This window comes from Pinus tabuliformis, chromosome 2_2 (genome assembly GCF_031772625.1).
Source record: "Pinus tabuliformis cultivar Carrire ecotype Pingquan chromosome 2_2, CPIR1, whole genome shotgun sequence".
In the NCBI taxonomy this organism is placed as follows: Eukaryota; Viridiplantae; Streptophyta; class Pinopsida; order Pinales; family Pinaceae; genus Pinus; species Pinus tabuliformis.
This window is the reverse complement of record NC_142300.1, coordinates 259,605,058-259,618,949: the sequence shown is the minus strand read 5'-3', so window position 1 is coordinate 259,618,949 and position 13,892 is coordinate 259,605,058.

The following is a 13,892-nucleotide window of genomic DNA, read 5'->3' as shown; positions in this document are numbered from 1 at the left end:
ATCAAGCAGGTTTGAAGGTAGAAGAGAAGATGTTGAGAAAACAGAATCAGAGGAATAGAGGAAGAAGCTCAGTAAGAGGTAGAGGAACTGCCAGACCAAGGGAACAACAGCATCAGCATGAAGCAAGCAGCTCAATTAGTAGACCACCACAAAGGGGAGACTTTAATAAAGGAAGATTTGCACCTAGAGGAAGAGGCCGAGGAAGAGATGTTCGATGTTACACATGTGGAGAGTGGGGACATGTGTCATGGGACTGTCCTCATAATAAACCAGCAAGTTAGAGGAATGAAAATGTGGCTGAGGCAAAGTTAGGAGCACCTCGACTTATGGAAAAGGAAGAACCCCTTGAAGTAGGAGAATCCCCATTATTGAGAAGGACCTTGCTTAAGATAGAGAAGGATATTGAAGAACCAACGCAGAAGAATAATTCATTTAGAACTACCTGTAAATCTAAAGGTAAGTGTTGTAAAGTGATAATTGACAGTGGCAGCACTGATAACCTTGTTTCTACAGAGATGGTGGACAAGCTAGGGTTGGTAAAGACAATACACCCTACTCCTTACAGAGTGTCATGGTTACAGAAGGGACATCAGATTATTGTGACAGAACAATCCAAGGTTGAGATACAAATTGGTACGTATAAAGATGTGATATTATGTGATGTAATTCCCATGGATGTATTCCATGTATTACTGGGAAGACCATGGTAGTTTGATCAAAAAGCTATTCACGATGGGAGGATAAACACTTACACTCTAGAGAAGGATGGAACTAAACATACATTGCTGCCATTGAAGGACGACGCTGACAAAGGAACACCTGGAAGTAGTGTTATGTTGATGAGTGGGAAGGAGCTATTACAAGAAGTTGAAAAAGGTGAAGAAATACATTTTGTTGTCATAGGGAGACCAAAGGTAATTTTAACTTCCAAAAACTTGGATGATTTGCTTGAAGAGGTTAAAACTTTATTGAATGATTTTGATGATATTATTGTGGATGAGTTGCCAAATGCATTGCCACCGATCAGGAGTATTAGTCATCATATTGATCTAATACCAAGAGAAAGTTTTCCAAACAAAGCAGCATACAAATTAACTCCTCAAGAGAATGCAGAAGCTGGAAGACAAGTGCAGGAGCTGATGGATAAGGGGATAATCAAAGAAAGTCTTAGTCCATGTGCAGTACCAACAGTACTCAGTCCAAACAAAGGAGGAGAATGGCATATGTGCACAGATTCCAGTTCCATAAACAAGATCACAATCAAGTATAGATTTCCTTTGCCATGCATGGATGATTTAATGGATTGTTTGAGTGGATCAAAGTATTTTACTAAAATAGATTTGAAGAGTGGATATCATCAAATAAGAATTCCGAGAAGGAGATGAATGGAAGACTACATTTCAAACAAACAGTGGGTTGTATGAGTGGTTAGTGATGCCTTTTGGACTCACTAATGCACCTAGCATGTTCATGAGATTAATGAATGAAGTCTTGAAGGAATATGCAGGCAATTTTGTTATTGTTTATCTTGATGATATTCTAGTTTTTAGTAAAAGTAAGGAAGAACATATAGAGCATCTTAAATTGGTTTTAAGAACTCTGAAGAAATAGAAACTACTGATAAATTTGAAGAAATGTAGTTTCATTAAGGAAGAATTAATTTACTTGGGATTTGTAGTTTCTAAAGAAGGATTGAAAATGGATCCAGAGAAAGTCCAAGAGATTTGGAATTGGCCTATTCCTAGAAACATATTTGAGGTAAGAAGCTTCCATGGTCTTGTAAGTTTTTACAGAAAGTTTATCAAAGGTTTTATTCAGATTTGTGCACCAATTATTGAAATAATCAAGGAGGATAATCAACCATTCAAGAGGACATGAGTAGCAGACAGGAATTTTAAATTGCTGAAGAAGAAAATCACAGAGGAACCAATTTTAGCTTTACCTGATTTTGAAAAGGTATTTCAAGTTGAAACAGATGCTAGTGGAGTTGTAATTGGAGCAATTTTGAGTTAGGAATAGAGACCAATATCATACCTTAGTGAGAAACTAAATGAAGCTAAGAAGAAGTATTCTTCTTATGATAAAGAATTTTATGCTATTGTACAAGCCTTGAAGAAATGGGGACATTATTTGTTGACAAAGGAATTCATATTGTATTTAGAAAATCATGCTTTACAGTTCATAAATAACCAGCCAAAATTGAACCAGAAACACGCCAAGTGGGTAGAATTTTCGCAAAGCTTTACTTTTGTGATAAAACACAAGAGTGGTAAGTCAAATAAAGTCATTGATGCATTGAGTAGGGTAAGTTTTATTGTGTAAGAATTCAAAGTGTGTGTTGTAGGATTTGAGGAAATGATTGAAATGTACAAAGATGATGCAGATTTCAAACATATCTATGCAACAGTTCAGAATCCAATAATTCATAACAGAAGTCAGTGGTTAGATTATCTCATTCAAGGAGGCTTATTGTTTAAAAGCAACAAGTTGTGTATTCCCAAATGTTCTATGAGGGAAAACATAATAAAGGAAAAACATAGTGGAGGATTATCTGGTCACTTTGGACAAGATAAAACCTTTACTCAGGTGAATGATTTTTATTATTCGCCAAAAATGTAGACTGATGTTAAGAAATTTGTTGAGAAGTGTAGGATATGTCAGCATGCTAAAGGAAGGAGCCAGAATACAGAATTGTATCATCCATTGCCAATACCATACCGACTATGGGATGTAGTTAGCATGGATTTTGTTTTGGGCTTACCTAAAACTCAGAGAGGGAATGATTCCATTTATGTGGTAGTAGATAGATTTTCCAAGATGGCACATTTCATTGCTTGTAAGAAGACTAGCGATGCAACACATATTGCTAATCTATTTTTTCAGAAATTGTAAGATTACATCGATTGCCTGTAAGTATTGTGTCTGATCGAGATACAAAGTTTGTAGGGAATTTCTGGAGAACTCTTTGGAAGAAACTAGGAGCTAACCTCAGTTTTAGTTCAGCATACCATCATCAAATAGATGGACAGACCGAAGTAGTAAACAAGAGCTTGGGAAACATATTCAGAAGTTTAGTGTATCAAAATCCTAAGCAGTGGGATTTAGCACTAGCTCAGGCTGAATTTGCTTATAATGATACTCCAAACCAAAGTACTGGAGTGAGTCAATTTCAGATTGTTTTTGGAATGAATCCAAGAGGTGTGTATGAGCTCAGAAATTTGGGTAAATAGGAGATAAGAAGTGAAAAATTCGAAGGGTTTGTAGAGAAGATGCAGAGACTACAAGAAGATGTCAAAGGAAGATTGCAGGAAAGCAGCAGCAAATACAAACAGAGGGAAGATATGAAAAGAAGAGAGAAATAATTCCAGGTGGGAGATTTAGTGATGGTGTATTTGAGAAAAGAAATATTTCCTGCTAAAACATATAATAAAATGAAAATGAAAAATATAGGACCATGTAGAATTAAAAGAAAGTTTTCAAGTAATATGAAATTGAATTGCCAAAAGGGATTGGGATATCACCTATATTAAATGTTGCAGATTTGTATCCATACAAGGAGACAAAGACAGAGCTACAGGAGGAAACTATAGGAGATGAAGTTCAAACTATGAACTGGGAAGAACAAATGCCAAAGACAGCTAAGAAATAAGTGGAAGTTGTTTTGGAGAAGAGAGTATCCAAAAGAACCAGAGGACAAACTTATTTCCAATATCTAGTCAAATGGAAAGGACAACCAGTGGAGGATGCTAGCTGGTTGACAATAGCAGAATTGTAGAAGTATGGAGTAAGTCCTGAAAGTTTGAAGGACGATTCTTTTCTTCCCCGGGAGTCTGATGCAGGAGCATCCAGACTTAGCCAGCAATGTGAAAGTTTGTTCACATGTTGTGGCTAAACAAGTTGAATTACATTGACCTGATTAGTCAAAAGTTAGTTTTACTGAGAGGGTTAGATATTTCAAGAAATTAGTTGTATTTCATTATTGTAATAGTTATAAATTGTCTTATTTTAGGTTCAAAGATAAGTTGTTAGCATAGGTGTGTGGTAGAGCTAGGAATTAGAGATTTGTTGTTAGATTGATTAAAAATAGAGGTTGAGTTGTTAGGCACAGTTAGAGTAATCTTCGATTGATAAAAAGAAGAAAAAATGTAATGAGCAAAAGGATTGAGAGTGGATTGAGTGGAGCGAGAGTCAAGAATAGTGTGTAGATTGATTTTTGAAACAAAGGTCTTTCATTTGTGTAATCGGGCCAAGGTTGAGACTCTATAATTATTTTATTATGAATGAATGATATTGTGTGTGTGATCAATTATCAAGCCTACGGAAACCCTCGTTGTGCTTTTGTTTCTTTGTATTCGGGCTGAGTCATTATCCCTTTGTTTCGCTATGTTTCACACTTAAATCATATGATTGATAGAATTTGGAGGCTTTATTATAAATATCATTGTTTGGTGCCACTTTAATCCTCACCGTTGGATCATCAATATTGGATCGGCGAAGTTTATTTATATGGTTTTGACCCCGCAAGCAAAAATCTAATTTACACTAAGAATCGACACAAAACATAGATCGGATCTGAAACCTGGACTTAAAATATTATAGAAGGAAGCTTTTAATTCTATCGGGTCTGTGGACCTCCATTGCATCGCAACTCTGAAGTGGAGGGAGCCTGGGCAGGGGACTTGCGATTGTGCGATTCAATCGTGGCCATTAGATCATGAACTAATCGCAATCGTTGGATCGCGAAAGTAGTTTTGCAACAGTAAATGGTATTTCGGGTGGCTCAAGAGTTGTAAGCGGTATTGAATGTTGGTCCCCCAATCCCATTCACCATTCAACACATAGCAGCGGAGGATAGAGAGAAAATTGTTTATCAAGCGGTTAACCCCTGGCTTGTTGTCTCATCTGAAATCTCCAACAGCCATCAGATCAAATGGATCCAGATCGACGGTCACAAAGGACCATGCATGTTGACTTATCGACGTACGACGTGTGCTCCAAATTTAAAAGGTAAAATTCATTGTTTTGGCATTTTTCCAAAGGCATTTTGGTTTAAAAGGAAAAGGTCGGGTTACAATAAAAAGGTGAATCGTGGGGTGATTGTTAGGGCTTCTTAAGCCATTGTTTCCGCTTGCGTCAAAACCTCAGCGTCAACCTCTAGGGTCTACGTCAGCCTCTCTTTGGCTTAGAGTTAGCCCAGTATCACTCTGGCTTGGCCCGTGTCAGCCTCCGGAGGCACTGCGTCAGCCCTCTAGCCCTCTGTGTCACCCAAGCTAGCCCTTTGAGGCATTGTGTAGCTCCTAGCTACCTCTGCGGAGCCGTGGCTGGCTCTATGTGAGCCCTGGCTGGCTCTGTGTGAGTCTTGGCTGGATCTGCGTGAACCCTTGATTGCTTTTGCGTCCCTCTCTCCGGCTATTGCACTGATCCTCCTGGTGATATCTTTGCCTCTCTGCTTCTATATTCACTGCCCCTCAATTACAACTCTGATCACTCTCTCAACTTTCTCAGCAAACCCAGCCCCAGAAAGTCGAAATCTTGATCTCTCGATGTGTTCTCTAAGTGACCCTCAAGCCTCCTCTTATACTTTTCTCATTGACAAATCAATGGCTGAGACTAAGTCCCTAATCAATGGCTAAGATTAGATCCGGCTTGATCCATGACTTTTGGACCATTCTAACACAGTTTTATATCAATTCACATTAATATTTTATTTTCCCTAAGTTTAGACTTAGGGACTCCATTAAAAATATTAATTATTTTAATATCTCCCAAACTGTTTAGAATCTGCTCAAACCCTTTCTGGGTATTGAATATCTCATGTTCCTTAGCCTCTCCACCAAATTTTGTGGCTAGAGCACATCTCATGCTACCCCAAATCAACACTCCTTACCGAGGATTGTGCTCTAGCAATACTCCTCACTAAGTATCACCCTAATCATCCGGAATCGGTCCCCGTACTGATGCTAGGCCTACTGCCCATCGTCTGCACTGCTGCATCCTATACTGCTACCAATGGGCCTGCCACTACCACTGCTGCATCCTATACTGCTACCAATGGGCCTGCCACTACCACTGCTGCATCTATACTGCAACTCCCTCTACATATGTGTTGTTTCCCATGGCCCTACCACTGCCATTGCTACATCTACACTGCAACCCCTCTCATCATGCTACATTGTGATGCCCATAGCACTAACATTGCTAACTGTTGCACTACAACTCATTTACTGAGAAGTAAGTAACTTATCTCCCAACTTTGACATCTTTGTCATGCTAGAAACACTACTGATGTTGAAGCTCCCTCTGTCACTAACAAGTGCTCCTCTCTGACCTCTGCGATGCTGCAACAACTTTGTGTATCTCGCACTATTGGACACCTATCTCTGCCATCTTGCATGGGTGCAACACTCACTTGCTTCTCGCACTACTGCCTCATGCTATATTGGGAATCCTGCATTGTAGCTCCCTCTGTCACTCCATCCGCATCCGTCTCTACTACCATCTGCCAATATTGCTACTCCTCTTCGAGGCTCTTGTAGTAAGGTCTAATCCAAGAGGTTGGGTACCTCAAGGACCCTTCCCCTCATCACCTGTAGTCCGTTTGACTACAACTCGATGTCTCCCCACTTCTGCTCAAGTGATGTGTGTGCACTTATGGCACAATCATCCTTTTTCTCCACTTCCTTCTCTTCCCTCTCTAGTGTAGCCTTAGTCTCTGAGGCATCTCACTTGCTCTTCTTCCTTGGACACTGAGTCACATAATGACCTAGCTCCCCACAGTGGAAGAATTTGACCTTGGAGAAGTCCTTCTTCTTCCCTTTCTCCTACTTTCCCTCAGATGCTAGGGCAGCATCTAGCTTCTCCTCCTTCTTGATTTTGATCCCCTTGACACTACTTCCCACCTTGCTTAACTTTTTGATCTCTTCTTGGCGAAGAGCAGCCAACATTTCCTCCCAATCTGGAAGGGTCACCCTGCTGAGTATGCTCTGGACAAACAACTCCCAGTCTTTTGAGACTACGTTCAAGGCTATTCTCATCATCAATTCTTGATCTGGCGTAGCCCCTATGGAAGTCAGCTGATCCTGAATCTCCTTCAATCGACCGACGAAGGGGTCGATCTATTCTCCCTTCTACATTTGGTATGATTGCAATTGATTTTCTAGTAACATCCTTCTATGCACAAAAGTATGCTAGTACAATTTCTTTGGGGCCTCCCACATCTCATTTTCCGTTTCCTTTTAAGAAATATGTGGTACTACATGGTCCTTGACCCTGTCAAGAATGATGCTCTTGGCCCTCTCCATTGCCTCCTCATACTTGTCATTATCAACTGGGTCAACTGGGATAGCTATCGTCCTCAAGGCGAAGTGCTTGACACGATTCCTATCTAGAACGCATAGGGTTCTGGCCTTCCAGACTACGAATTTTGAGGCTCCATCCAATCTATCCTGGTCTCTTACTCCATTCACTGCCATCTCACTGCTCCTCTACTTCCCTCTTGGAATTTCTTGGTGTGACTCCCTCTGAGCCTCAATTTCCCTCCTGGAAACCCTTCTTCCAATGTCGAGATGCCCCCCACTTCGATTGTTAGTGCAACTGCACCACTGATCCGAATTTCTCGACTAGAAATCCATGGTAGAAACTCCCTCTTTCTTGGTCTTGCCATATTAGGTACTATTCTAACTGTAATACCCCACCAACTCTACTCTACAACTTATCCACAACCTCCTAAACCCCAGCAAAATTAAGATTAGATCCTAGGCTCTGCGTAATCCCGGCACCGATAAATTAGCTTCCTCGGCCAACTATGTCAGCCCTCCTAGCCTCTGTGTGGCTCTACATGAGCCTATCTTTGCATCCCTTAGCCTCTGTGTTTCCTCTTCCTGGCTCAATCTTGATGACGTAGGCACTGTCTCACCCCTTCCTTGCTACTACTCTGCTAGGAATAGCTTCTGTCACTTGAGACAACTGTTTTCTGCTGCTGCTGCTCTGCTCAGCTGATGTACTCAATTCTCCTATGATATACAACCACGTTCCGATACCATGTTGGAATTTATAAGTCTAACCCGTTAGAAACCCTTCATGTACTTTCTAATTTATTCCTACCTACTTGTTCTGTTAATTAATAAGTTATTTACCATGTAAATACTGGAAATAAATACAAGGGCATGCTCAACACATTATAGATCATCAACTGAAGGAAATAGAAACAAGCACACAAGTGACATTGCTGTTTTTGGACTAATGTCCCCGGAAAAACCCAATGCGGGAAAACTGTGGTAGCTATCTGAGGGTTTGATTTATTAAGCAGTTTCAGAATACAATCTGGGTGCCAAATCTAGCTCACCCAACATAGAAAACTCTCGGCTATAATACCTCTCTACTCGGAAGCAGATATTACGACTAAAACCCTGGATAAACACTCCAACAGCTCCACAGCTCCAATTTTCCCCATGAAACCTCAACATCAGCCTCTAGGGACTACGTCAACCTCTCTCTGGCCCAACGTTATCCTAGCGTCACTCTAGCTTGGCCTGTGTCAACCTCTGAAGGCACTGTGTCAATCCTCTGGCCCTCTGCGTCACCCATGCTGGCCCTCTGTGGCACTGCGCAGCTCCTGGCTGGCTCTGCGTGAGCCCTGGCTAGCTCTGTGTGAGCCCTAGTTGGCTTTGTGTGAACCCTTGGTTGCTTCTGCATCCCTTTCTCTGGCTACTGTACTGATCCTCCCGGTGCTATCTCTGCCTCTCTACTTCTGTATTCACTACCCCTCAGCTGCAACTCTGATCACTCTCTCAACTTTCTCAGCAAACCCAGCCCAAGAAAGTCAAAATTTTGATCTCTTGGTGTGTTCTCCAAGTGACCCTCAAGCCTCCTCTTATACTTTTCTCATTGACAAATCAATGGCCAAGATTAAGTCCCTAATCAACGGCTAAGATTAGATCTGTCTTGATCCATGGCTTTTGGACCATTCTAACATAGTTTTATATTGATTCACATTAATATTTTATTTTCCCTAAGTTTAGACTTAGGGACTCCATTAAAAATATTAATTATTTTAATATCTCCCAAACTATTTAGAATCTACTCAAACCCTTTCTAGATACTGGAGATCTCATGTGCCTTAACCTCTCCACCAACTTTCGTGGCTAGATCACATCCGATGCTACCCCAAATCAATAATCGATGTTTCCAAAAAAAGAGAAAATCACATTAAAAAAACCGATGCATCTATAACGTAAAATATAATCGGTGAATTGTGTTATATAAAAGCATCGTGAGGACATATTTTTTCATGCCTGGTGCCTTTTAAGAAAACGATAGAATTGTTGCATTTATCACTTCAAGCATCAGTTTCGTTTGAGATTAATGCCCCGATGCATTGTAATTCTTAAAGCACCAACACTTTCATATAACTAAATCCCCAGTCCTACAAAATATTATTTCTAGCCTGGTGCTTTAAGAAAACTAATAGCACCAATCCTTTTGTATAACTAAAGCATCAGGGCCTTTGTACTAATGATACACATTGGCTACAAGTTAAAAAAAAAAGCACCAACAGAACAATTATTTTTTGTGTGTCCTGGTGTCATTCCTTAGAAGAACACCCCAAGGATTTTTTTATCTCTTAGCAATGGTGTGCTATATGTTACAGACCTATATTCATTACATTCAATGAATCAATGCTTTTAGTTATGTATGTTTTACATTGATTTTATGTATTTAGTACATTAGTGTTACTTGTTCCATTAAGTGCACCGAAAAAATAAGCATCTGCTAGAACCTTCGGCCGAATAGATTTTTTCAATTGTGATGAAGTTCCATTAAAAGATCCACTATCTCAAATGGATGTTTTAGTAGATGTTTTTTGGAAAAAAATTCCAATTTTATAGCACTAAAAAAATTCGTTATAACATCTTCTAGAAGGTATTTTCCTTGTAGTGTTGTGTTGACAGTGCTCGACTTGCCAACATGTCAGGGGATCTCCCCTATAAGAGGTCCCAATTAGACCTCAAACCGTTTGGTGTAGGAGTCCCAAGAGTGGGTTGTACGGTAATGCCTTGACCACGGTTTCGCACAAAGGCAGGTAAGATTTCCTTGTTCGTAGCAAGGGTGTGACAGTTGTAGTATGTCAAGGAAGGTGCATGAGAGGTTCTAACACCCTGAGTGTGATGTTAGTGCCCCCCTTGGAAACATGTAATAGTAAGTGGCTTGGAAGGGAACACATGAGAAAAAATGCATAACAAGATGGAAAGCAAGTTAGCAAGCAATCCAAAGTGATGGTTGAACCAAGAACACATTTCAGAAATATTTGTACATGCTTATATAGAATAGTCCATACATGCATGCGTAAGCAAACAAATACATTTATCATTTAGAGTATACAAGATAGCTGGAATACAATAAAACATATGCATGAAATGTGTTGGCTCTATTATATTAAGTTGTTGATGATGCTGCACCCACCAACACGTCAAAGGAGGTCCTCGGTAACAAGTCCTAATTAGACCTCAAACCGTTTGGTGTTGGAGTCCCAGCAGTGGGTCATATGGTAATGCCTTGACCACGATTTTGCATAGAGGCAAGTAAGATGTCCCTGTTGGTAGCAAGGGTGTGAAAACTGCGGCAAGACAAGGAAGGTGCATGAAAGGTTCTAACACACGAAGAGTGGGGTGAGTGCACCCCTTGGAAACCTTTGATAGCATGTGGCTTGGAAGGGAACAAATGAGCATAGATGCATCACAAACTGGAAAGGAAGTTAGATAAAAATCCAAAGTGATGGTTAAACCAATCAACACATTTTAGTAAGATTCATACATACTTATACAGAATGGTCCATACATGCATGCGTAAGAAAACAGATATATATACCATTTAGAGTAAACAAGGTAGCTGGAATACAATATGACATATGCATGAAACATGTTGGATCTATTATATTAAGAAGTGTAAGTTCCAGTCATACAATACATCCATGTCCAACCACTAGTTCCGATAGCAGAACGTTACAACCACAACTTCCTACTCCTCCAAAGAGATGTACTAGCTCTGCGCAGTGGAGAAGCCAAGGCTCGTTACAATACTGTCCAAGCTCTCTCTAAGATAGTCTTATCAGAAGCTTGACTGACCAAAAGCCCATACAATGAGTTATGAGGTTCTATTTATAGCAAAGGGTGGGGTGACCCTTGACATCCCCCTTTGTGACAATTCATCTACCCTCATGACTCTTCATCTACTCTATGATTGTTACATCCAACTATCGACACTTGAACTTCCACTTGATAAGACAATACATTAAAATGAACATGTGCCCATGTGAGACAAAATGGCCTGAACAAGCCATGCAAGACATCACTAAAACTCGGTCCGTTGTGGTGAGACCAACTCTTTGACATACTTGTGATGGTCAAGGTGGTGGGTTGGTGCCAAGATTGGTCATCCGTGATGGTCTGCATGTGTTCCATGGTTACATCTTGCTAAAGTGAACTATTGCCTCTGTTGCATCCAGGAGCATTGGTATGGCTCCTCCATCCAACTCGTCTAATAGCATGTGCATGGTCTTCTAGGTGCGGTTAAACTAGAAACACACTGATGCGTAATGTTCGTGTTGATCTTCAAGTGTGTGCTGGTGGTCATCCGCATCAACTTGTCGAAGTACATGTTAAGATCCAGTTGGACTTGCTTCTTGTCTTCGCCTCGATGAGTGTGCCGAATGGGTGGGATCGCATGCATGTGCACAATGACATGCATTCTTCTACATTCCCTTGCATGTGATCAACAAAACTTCTAACCTTGTCTGCTATGTGCCAGCTGATGGGATGGATCTATAACTTTTACATGTGTAGTTTCATGTGTGAGTGCATGTTGCGCCCGCTACTGTACGTGTTCCTGCAGTAACTCATTCTCTCGTCTGTGCACCTCCTATTCTTCCTTGAGTTGCTTCTTGAGAACATGAAAATCCTTCTTTGTTCCATTCTATACCTTCACATGAACTTCATGTCGCACCGTCACCTCATAGCCTAAGTCTCCAAATTTTATTTCACCACAAGTAGATCTACTTAAGCTTACAACTTTGTTCAGCCTCTATGTTGTCAACAACCTTCCTCCTGCATTCGTTGCATCTGGTATGTTTCCTTCAGCTAATGTTCATGGTGTTGCTTGTTTTGATGTTGCTTCCATCACATCTTGATGTCCTTGTCTACAAACAACTTGATGTCTTCATGGGTAGGCAAGTTCATAGACACTTGATCGACTGCATCCCTAAGTGTGCTATGAATGGTGTCTTTGACTCTGCTCTCCTGGAAACCATTTTACCTGTGTTGTTGAGAGGCAGATGAACACCTATGATACCTAGAGACATGGAAACACTCATGGAAAGAAATATTTTAGTCGAAAACCAAAATGAACTTGAGAACTAACTTGCAACATACCTATGTGACTGATCATGAAGGTTGCGCAGTTTCTGGTGGGAGGTCGGGAGAATGATTGCGCAAGGCATAGTCTGGGATATCAGGAGGTTAACTAACTATTGGAACTGCACAATGCACAATCCATCCTAGCTTTTGATTGGTGGAATTACGCAATGCACAATCTTAGCTAGGAATGGTTGCAGGCTCAATGACTGCGTTGCAATTTTATGGGCCTGCAGTCACTGACCCTTAGAATTGTGCAATGAAAGACTAGAGGATAGTCATTCGGAAGAAATGTGAATTTTGTGAGAGGAAGACAGAGCCTTCCCTTTCAGGATTGCGTAATGCTGTCTTCGTGAGGTAGAGTCCGAGCCAAGGCTTCCTAGACCCGTCGACGGGAAACTGAAAGCGAATGTGAATGTGAATGCTTGGTGATATTGAGTGTAAGCATAAGTCAATGATCATGCATGCAAACAGTGAATGACAGATTCAGAAAATGGAACAACATGCATGTTCGTGATGCGAGTTGCCGAATCAACAACTGTTCATTAAAAGCAATTTCATGCATGCGACAATAGTGAGATGTTAAAGAAAACTAAAAAGGTGCTAGTACAAGCTAGTATGTATCAAAATGACAGCAAGTGATCACTATAATCATGCAGACAACATTCATACAAAGTGAAACAAAAAAAGCACCAAAAATGAAACACAAGACATGGAAGGTGGGCTTACCACAAAATAGCTGAGTTGAATGTGTCGACAACTCCTATATGTGATGTGGGATGTCATTGCTACAAGGTTAATGTGAGGAATGAGATCTGTAGCATCTGGTTCATGAGTTTTGATAAAATCGAATATGTGATGTGCATGCCACAAATCTAGGAAGAGTGACACTTGGTGGGAGGTTTCCCAAATTATCCTTGCATGCAACCTCTAGCTGCTAAAAGTAGATCGCTAAATCAAGGGATGTCTTTGCATGCTACCTTGGGAGAAGTAGCCCATGCATGCAAATCGGTTTTTCTCAGCCCCGGAGGGAACTAGTAAACTCAACTGCACATGTAAGAGGCTACTCAACTACTAGGAGAAAATGTGCATTTCTGGATGGGAGTTAGGCTGACCTCCTAGGAGATTTGTGCAATTTCTAGGTAGAGTAGGTGACTGCTACCCAAGATTGCACAATTCCTGGGCTGAGCAGCCCTACTGGGAAGAATTGTGCAATTTTTTGGATGAAGCCTGACTCGTAGAATTGCGCAATTCTAGAGCCTAGCAGGTTGCCAGACTGAATTGCACAGTTTTTCAAGGGAAGGCTAGTTTCCCTCTAGAATTGCACAATTTCTTGAAGGACCTACTCAGCCTATAGCTGGACCAAGTCTGGACAAACAACTTGTGAGGGGATGCATCAAGCTATGATAAACAGGCTGCCTTTCTGCAAGAAAACACTAAAGCTTGTGTACTTGAAAAAGCAAGACATGCTACTGCGAAAAGTTA